At 33.9% G+C, this 9811-nt stretch overlaps 2 long non-coding RNA genes across 2 annotated transcripts; both read left to right on the top strand.

Annotated features, from left to right (window-relative positions):
• The first annotated feature begins 496 nt into the window (after positions 1–496).
• LOC148768191 (uncharacterized) lies at positions 497–1238 on the top strand. The gene is made up of 2 exons (XR_016033494.1): positions 497–859; positions 942–1238. It is a non-coding gene; the product is annotated as an uncharacterized LOC148768191 (long non-coding RNA).
• Positions 1239–8134: 6896 nt separating this feature from the next.
• LOC148768190 (uncharacterized) lies at positions 8135–8819 on the top strand. Its single transcript, XR_016033661.1, has 2 exons — positions 8135–8479; positions 8581–8819. It is a non-coding gene; the product is annotated as an uncharacterized LOC148768190 (long non-coding RNA).
• Positions 8820–9811: the final 992 nt, after the last annotated feature.

Raw genomic sequence — 9811 nt, 5'->3', positions numbered from 1 at the left:
TGCCCTCTCAACTATGATTTTTTTTCTTACTATGGTTTCAAATTCAACATAATCATCTAGATTTCGTGGAATGTTCTCTAGTTTGTACTCGTTTTGTGCAAGTATACAGTTTCTGATACACCACAATCTAGTATGTACAAGCCAAGAAACATATCTTATGATCATTTAACTTCAAAATGTGGAGGTCGAATGGGATAAAACGGGTCCAAAATTGAGAATATTCCATATAATCTAGAAGATTCCACTAAATTTAAAACCACAAGGGTGGACGTGTGAGAAGATTTATAGTTAATGAGTGATTATAATTACCCAAACAGGTGGGGAGTTTTCGTAATTTGACCATATTTCAGGGGTGCTTGTAATTTACCCTCAAGATTATGTAGATATGTTATATTACAGACACCAACACAAAATCTGATTACGAATTAGGTGCAATTTCATTACTGAAATTGATAAAACTCTCTCTATAAATAACAACCAACCCAATTAAATCTCTACATCTAATTCAAGAACAACAATTTATTTAGGGAATTAAATATATATATATTTAGGAATATTATAAAATAAAAATAAATAAAAATTGTTCCTACAAATTAAGTGATGAATACTAGGATACAAAATGTGGTGTTGGTATTACTTATGTTGATATTTGCAACACAGCATCAAGCTGTATTATCAGCTTCTTTCCAAGAATGCTATGAAACTTGCCTTATTGAATGTCTTGGACAAGGAAAGAATATGTTCAAGTGTGGATTTAAATGCTTAGCTCATTGCATTTTTCCTTCTTCCTCATCTCCAAATACTGTCGATTACTGTAAATTTGGTTGTGCCGTTAATCAATGCTCCCAATTTGGCAAAGGTAACTTTTTTTTCTGATTTAATATATATAATTATATAATATGAAAAAAAAAAAAAAAAAAAAATCAATATTTTTTATGCAGATTTTGGCAAAGTGGATAGCTGTGTGAAGGGCTGTGAGACTGAAAAATGTAACGATTTGGGAGTCTCGCCTCGCATTTGATCCGGTTCTTTCTATGCTACATTTGGTGGAGATTATATTGGGTGATTTTAATTTTATCGTTGATCTACTACACACACCAATGTGGGTGTGTGTGTGTATTTGTATGTATATGAATGGTAAAGATTTACCCGATGTATTTCACCTGATGTAGCATAGAATAGACCCTTGTATGGCTATAAGAAATAAGGAAAAATAATTGGAGTTATTATTTGCTCAATATTTTGTCACATTTGTATTAGCACTAGTTCTAATATTATTTTCCATAAACATTTATTTGAAATCTATATATTTCTTTTTTGAAAGAAAAGGTATTTATTACTAAGCATCGAACACCAACTCAAAAGGTAGTGCAGAGCCCTCAATACAAGAAGAACCAAATCTAGTCGCAAGACAATGCGCTAATTGATTTCCAGAACGCTTTACGAACGAATAATCACATGACTCAAACGAACTAGCTAGGAGTAGGGATTCCTCAATATACGCCCCATGCGTCGAAAAAGAAATATATGTATTTAAATACATTGAATCTCGATAAATTAATATTCGATAAATTAATAATCTCATTTAAATGATAGTTTTTTTTTTTGTCCCAACTCGATAAAAAACTACTAAATTATTAAGTTGATAATTTAATATTTTACTAAATTAATAAAATTTTGCTAGTCCCGACTGAATTAATTTGTAGATGTTTAACTGTAGTTATACAAACCAATTAATTAAGAACATAAAAGGCAAAAATTAATTTAAGACGACGTAATACAAATAAACCAAAACATGTATTCATATGTTATTGTACAATTAAATATTTAAAAAGTTGTACTAGCTTTACAATTAATTTTGACATAAAAATAATAAGGTTCGAATAATTATTTAAACTGAGAGGGGTGGTTTTTTTGTAATTTTCAGACTTAGATGAAACGGTATTAAGGTCAAAGGTCTAAAAACCAACAATAACGACGAGGGCCGCATTAAAACATTTTTTTTATGTACATGAAGGCAAACCTCTCTTGTTCGGGTAATTGTTAAGTGTATATTTTTACACTTTATCGTAACTTTTTATTTGAGCTTTTGGTGTGTTTTAACGATAATTGGTGCTTAAAAAGTTGATTTATTGTATTTTAGGTACAAATTGAAGAATTGGAAAAGTATGGGGTCAAAACTGCAATTTTGGCGAAAATATGGGTCAAAAGTGAAAATATCAAAATTCTGAAGAAACAAGGCTCGGACCCCGTCCCAGTTTTAGGGCAAATTATGGGACCCCCGTCCCATACCCCGAAGTTGCGCAGTAAAGGGATTTTAATTGCACAAGGAAACTGCCTTCTTCCCCAAGTTCTTCACCCTATATAAGACCAAGCCAAGCACACAATTGGGGATCAATCTTTGGACGCAAATTCAAAAGCAAAGAAGATCAACGAAGATTCAAGCATAGTTTTTCTTATTTAATTTATTTATTTTATTTTATTTATCATAAGAATTACGAGTAACTAAGTCTTTATTTCTAGGATTTTATTTGGAACCCTATGTGGGATTTATGAACCCAATTCTATGATTTTATGCAAGTTTTAATTCCGGATTATTTCTTCTACTTGTTTTATTAAGTTCATGAAACTGGCCACTTTATGCGCTTTTATGTTATTGTTAATCGCATGAATCGGATGATCGGGTTAATAATTAGAACTGTGGTAGAAGAGCCTTTGTGGTATTAACATAGGAATATAGTTAATCTCTTAGGTAGCCATTATTGAGATTTGTGCTTAATGCTGTCTTCTAGAATTAATTGCATAGGAATATAGTAATTGAATCTAGAGTATTAGAATCGTAATACACGCGGAAGCGGGTTATGATTATTTTAGCATCTCAGGTTAGTAATCCGGGTTAATTGCTTGCATAATTGAAGGAATTAGGGGAATAATAATCACATAGGGGGAAGAATAAAATCCTAGGCTCGTTTACTCTGATAAATCTTCGTGCTTAATTCGTTTTCTTTCTTTGTCGTTCTAATTTGCTTTTTAATTTATTTTAGTTAATTCTCTCAAAAGTCGACTGTGTAGGGTGGGCTTGATAATAATTGGTAGAATTTAGCGTCTAGGATTAGATAATTAAATATTTCCCGTGGGTTCGATATCCGGACTTTTAGTCCACTATATTACTTGTACGATACGTGCACTTGCGTGTAGGTTTTCGACCAACAAGTTTTTGGCGCCGTTGCCGGGGAATATTTTAATTATTTATTTTATTCTAGCTCTAAATTTGAACAATTTTCACGATTCACCCAAATTTTTTTTTTATTTTATCTTTTCGTTTTAATTTTTTTTAATATTTTTTTCTTTGGTTACATGTCAGGTTACAATTTTCGCGAAACTCAAACGGGATATGAATGGCTTCCGTCTGGCGAATACCTCCAACATACCTATAATATGCCGTTACTTTGTTCAAGATGTGGTGGAGATCATTACACTAACCAATGTTGGTATGCACCGAAAGCGAATAATTTCATAGATAACACCAACGGCGGTTACTGGAACACATACACCAACACGTACGAGCAGAGCAATTCAAGCCAAGATTTCCACAATTTTCAACATCGTGAGCCGCAATTTGATGATTTTCAAACCTATTATGCAAAGCCACGAGAACCCACTATTGAGGAGTGTTATAGGAAATCCATCCTTGAAGATTTTATGAAATCCACTCAAGCATCTATCCGAAGACTTGAAATAATGTTGGAAGAGATGAAGCTCAAGAGGTCTCTTGAAAATATTTCAGACAATATCGAGAATGGTTGCAACAAAGAAAATCCGTCTGAAACTTGTGATGAGAAAAATCATTTAGACCTAGAAAATAGTGTTGATGAGAGGGAAAAAGAAATTACGAAGACACTTGAAGATGATGAATCAGACAATGAAATCGAGCTCAACTCCAAAGATGTCTCGGAACAAGAGAAGAAGGAGATGGATGTGGTTAGTGCAAATATTCAAATTGATGATCTTATTGTTATTCCTGACGTGGCTTTGAAGGCATCAATAGAGGTTGATAAGAAGACGAATGTGTTTGAAGTGGAGGTTATACGCGGACGTGAGGTTTTTGTGTACCGATTTGAGGGAGCGGGTGATGAAGATCCCAACTTGGCTTCGTACCGATTGATTACAACTAAGAAAGACTACAAGCTAAGGTGGACCCTGACATATTGCAATCCTATCCCTGTATCGGTTGCAATTGAAGTGACAAAGCTCATGGATGGATGCGCAATCTACAAGGCTTTGGATTGGACTTAACAATTTTAAGAAAGAAATGTCCGGCTGAAGACTTTAAACTTAGCGCTTCTCGGGAGGCAACCCGAGTTTTATTGTTTTTCGTATTTTTTCTTTAATTTTTCGTTTCGTTTTTATTTATTTATTTTTTTTCTCATAAGCATGCATTCTAATTTATTATTTGAATTTTATTTTGCAGGGTCGAAGAAGTGATCGAGGGTCGAGTCGGCCGTCCGCGAAAAAAAAAAAAAAAAAAAAAAAAAAAAAAATTGTGCAGCACTGTATTTGGGACGGCCGTCCCAAAATATACCTTAAAAACGGGACGGCCGTCCCACAACCAGAAGGAACAAGTACCCTTGGACGGCCGTCCGAGTTTTAGCCTTAAAACCGGGACGGCCGTCCCCAAACCAGTGAGGGCAGACAAATTCTCGGACGGCCGTCCGAGAATTAGGCAAAAACGTGGGACGGCCGTCCGAGCTCAATAGGGGGCGTTTCAATTTTCAAAAATTAGATTTTCTCCCCCATTATGTCTTAAACCCTCCTCTTTCGTTCTCTCTAACTCCCACACACGAATTTTCGAATTTTTGAATTTCTCGTCCAAAAATTCCTCAATTTCACACACATAATTCACTCACGCACTCTCCAATTCTTATTTTGTGTTGGTATTGATAGGGAGGCTCGAGAATCGAACCAAATTCTTCAAAATCTACTCTTTCAAGGCACGTCCACAAGGTGTTCGACAATTTGCCTCAACCAAATTTGGAGGTCGATTCTTGTCCAATTCTTACCGCATCAATTCCAAACGTTCTCCCAACTATGTCGTCCAACAAAAGAGCATGAGCGTGAGAGAGCGAGGGAGGAGCCCCCCGATCACATCGACTCCGACTAACTCAGGTGTTTTCTATTCTTAAACTTTGTGCTAATTTCGTTGAGGGCAACGAAAATTTTAAGTTTGGGGGTGAAAAACATGTTTTTGTGCTTATTTGTTTTAGTTTGCATGCATTAGGTTTTATTCGTTTTTATTGTTTTTCTTGTTTTTTCCGGAATATAAAAAAAAAAAAAAAAAAAAAAAAAAAAATTTGCTTGAGTCGAATGCATCGATGATTTATGATGATGAGAGATGATCAATGTTTGATGATGAAATTGCTTGTTTTATGTGATAAGGATTTGATGTTTGTTTAGCTTTCGATTCAACGGGACTTAGAAGTGAATTATTGCTAGGAATCACATTTTGTGCATTGCTTTTGTTGAATGTTTTGTATTTTAAATTTGGAATTAATTTGTGCTAGATCATGCTATGTTCGGTTTTAGAACTCACCTTAGGAAATTTATGATACGAAGTATTGAGTAGTGAGTGATTTGGGATATGATTTGGGCCTTCTTTGAACCGTTTGAGCCTTTCAAGCCGACCTTTTTATCGAAAAATTCCATAGAACCTTGATTTGAGCCTCGGAGAAAAGGTGTTCTTTCTTGTAGCCAATGTGTAAGGTAGAATAGGTGGAGATTCTTGAAAATTACCCCTTGGAGTTCGGTCGAAAATTTTTATAAGGTCCTTCTTCTTCTTCGGAAAAAAAAAAAAAAAAAAAAAAAAAAAAAAAAAAAAAAGAAGACAAATATCTATGCTTCTATATATATATAAAAAAAAATAAAAAGAAAAAAAAAAAGAAAAAGAAGAAGAAGAGACTAGAAGGGAGAAATAAGGACTAGTTGTTGAATTATTTTTGAAAACTCGATCCATTGCCTCAAAAGCAAAAGTGGAGACTTTTGAACTTTTGAGAATCGAGTTTATTAGAGTCCGTTGAGGTGAATTCATTGTTTCAAGCGCCTATCTTTCAAATTTTGGCGTAATCACCTAAATTCAAGAAGAATAGCCACATATACACATATTTCCTACCTCGAACCAAAGAGCCTAACAATTGAAAGTCACAAAGCCCCAATGATCCCAATAGCTTAATGTTCGATATTAGTAGAGTAGAATAATTTGGTGAGTATTTGGAGTCAAGCATATGCATGTAAGTATAAATTTTCTCTATTTTTAACTTGCAAATATTGGATACTTGAAGCAATTGTATGATTTGTGGTTTTTGGTAATGGTGAGTGACTAAGTGTTGTTGAATTTTGAGCTTGCGAATGCCTAAGAATTGTCATTATAATTACAAGTTCTGAAAACGTGAAGTTGATCATTGATCTATGTGATAAGATGTAATAGTTGTGTTATTAGCTTATTGGTAGATTTTGCTTGAGGACAAGCAAAAGTTCAAGTTTGGGGGTGTGTTAAGTGTATATTTTTACACTTTATCGTAACTTTTTATTTGAGCTTTTGGTGTGTTTTAACGATAATTGGTGCTTAAAAAGTTGATTTATTGTATTTTAGGTACAAATTGAAGAATTGGAAAAGTATGGGGTCAAAACTGCAATTTTGGCGAAAATATGGGTCAAAAGTGAAAATATCAAAATTCTGAAGAAACAAGGCTCGGACCCCGTCCCAGTTTTAGGGCAAATTATGGGACCCCCGTCCCATACCCCGAAGTTGCGCAGTAAAGGGATTTTAATTGCACAAGGAAACTGCCTTCTTCCCCAAGTTCTTCACCCTATATAAGACCAAGTCAAGCACACAATTGGGGATCAATCTTTGGACGCAAATTCAAAAGCAAAGAAGATCAACGAAGATTCAAGCATAGTTTTTCTTATTTAATTTATTTATTTTATTTTATTTATCATAAGAATTACGAGTAACTAAGTCTTTATTTCTAGGATTTTATTTGGAACCCTATGTGGGATTTATGAACCCAATTCTATGATTTTATGCAAGTTTTAATTCCGGATTATTTCTTCTACTTGTTTTATTAAGTTCATGAAACTGGCCACTTTATGCGCTTTTATGTTATTGTTAATCGCATGAATCGGAAGATCGGGTTAATAATTAGAACTGTGGTAGAAGAGCCTTTGTGGTATTAACATAGGAATATAGTTAATCTCTTAGGTAGCCATTATTGAGATTTGTGCTTAATGCTGTCTTCTAGAATTAATTGCATAGGAATATAGTAATTGAATCTAGAGTATTAGAATCGTAATACACGCGGAAGCGGGTTATGATTATTTTAGCATCTCAGGTTAGTAATCCGGGTTAATTGCTTGCATAATTGAAGGAATTGGGGGAATAATAATCACATAGGGGGAAGAATAAAATCCTAGGCTCGTTTACTCTGATAAATCTTCGTGCTTAATTTGTTTTCTTTCTTTGTCGTTCTAATTTGCTTTTTAATTTATTTTAGTTAATTCTCTCAAAAGTCGACTGTGTAGGGTGGGCTTGATAATAATTGGTAGAATTTAGCGTCTAGGATTAGATAATTAAATATTTCCTGTGGGTTCGATATCCGGACTTTTAGTCCACTATATTACTTGTACGATACGTGCACTTGCGTGTAGGTTTTCGACCAACAGTAATTACAGTCACCCCTCCTTTTAAATATTCTTACATAAAATTTATGTAATTCGGTTATTTACCCAACCAAATCGTATATTCAGTTCGATACAGTATGAAATGTTGGCGTACCACACTTTCGGTTCAGTTTTACCGATTTAACATCCCAAAATTTATCTTTGGAGGGATATTTTCGTATGATAGTTGAGGGATGACTGTAATTACCTAAATAAGGCGGGAGATTTCGTAATTTAACCATAATTCAGGGGGCCAGTAATCTGCCCTAACATTATTATTACATATACATTATTACATGTAACATGTAATAATATCATTAATGGAACATAATATGATATATTATGGATATATACGTGCAATCTCATCACTGAAATTTAACTCCCTCTACTCTATATATTTCCATTCTCAAATGAAAGAGATATCTATCTATCATATAGTGAATCACATCATAGTTAGAAAAAACAATTAAAAATAAATAAAAAAATTCAACTATGTATGAAAAAAGAAACATTGGAATTAGGGCAACACACATAGTTTTGGTGTTTATGTTCTTAGTATTTGCAATAAAAGAAGCATCAGCAGATTTCAAGCCCTGCTTTGAAGCTTGTGAACTCGGTTGTTTCGTCGAAAAAAAACCCATAATCGTGTGTAGTTTGCTATGCTTAGTTCAATGCATTATTAAAGATGACGGCCATTCGGTTCCGACCGCGCTAAGCTACTGTCAATCTGGTTGTGCAGTTAACCACTGTGCCAATTTTGGCAAGGGTAAGTAGAATATATATATATATATATATATACAAATGTAAATAATATATATGAAGCGACAAATAATATGCAATTAAATTGTTTAAAATCGATGTTTGCAGATTTCGAGAAAGCGGAGAAATGTGTCGCGAGTTGTGGAAATAAATGTAGATATTCAGGAAACTCGAAGTCTATGGGAAAGTCATCGTCTGGATCGAAGTTCCATTAACACCTATAGAATGATCGATATTCCGGGTTTTATTTTACCTGTTTGGATGTACTTGAATTAAATTCCCTAAGAAATAATGAAAGTGTTGGTAGATAATTGAATGTACGAAAAATATAAATCGCATTACTCTAACCGTGTGTGTTAGGGTTAATCTAAAAAATATTTAATAAAATAGTCCCAACTCGAGAAATCTGACACCGCAGTATCTTACACCACCACAATTAGCAATTATATTAGGCGTTGGATGCGAACAATGGACTTGCGAAAATATTATTGCGGACATTGCAAATTGTTTGAGTATTTCTATGCCCATCGTGTTAAAAGGTCTGCGAATCGGGGCAGCCCACGACGTGGTTAGACTTTCAGTTAAAGATTTGTACATCTCCAGTTTTAACAATAACTTACTCGTTTATATTCTAAGGCCACGTTTGATTGCCAAGATAAGATTAGTCAAGATAAGATTAAATAATCTAATGAAACCCAATTGTTTTATTAATTGGACCATGAAAGGTCCAACAAAAAATATGCTTAAAATGCAAGATAAACCATGATAACATAATATCTGCAGGTCGACCCGACAAATTATTGGGGATACCAAACATCCAACAAAGTCCAACTACTTAGTTCATCATAGATAATTATTGGAGATATTAATATTAAATGATACATTTCACTATCAGCTTAAGCTTTTGGTTGAGATGGTCATTCAACATGGTATCAGAGTCAGGCCAAATGAAAGGTCCTGGGTTCGAATCACACAGCCACCCATATAAAAATATTTCAAGTGCAAGGCTTCAAATGTAATTCGCCTGCACTTGAGGGGGGCGTATTGGAGATATTAATATTAAATGATACATTTCACTAACAGCTTAAGCTTTTGGTTGAGATGGTCATTCAACAATAATCTTCCCCCCAAACGGGGCCTAAACATATTTTTTTCAAATATACCAATTTTAACCCTATAAACGTTGTCGTGTAATTTTAAGGTTTTTAGTTTATTAGGTGTTAATTGTATCGACCGTTTAATTTGAGGGGCAAAGTTATAGTTTTGCAAACAAAAGGGGGTATAAATATAGTTTAAGTATTCATTAGGGGTTTATTGTAATTTACCATAAAAAAACTAT

Source organism: Erythranthe guttata, chromosome 9 (genome assembly GCF_056151865.1).
Source record: "Erythranthe guttata isolate IM_541 chromosome 9, IM_541, whole genome shotgun sequence".
Classification (NCBI taxonomy): domain Eukaryota; kingdom Viridiplantae; phylum Streptophyta; class Magnoliopsida; order Lamiales; family Phrymaceae; genus Erythranthe; species Erythranthe guttata.
Note: the sequence above shows the minus strand (reverse complement) of the source record. Positions and strands in the feature narration are given on the sequence as shown.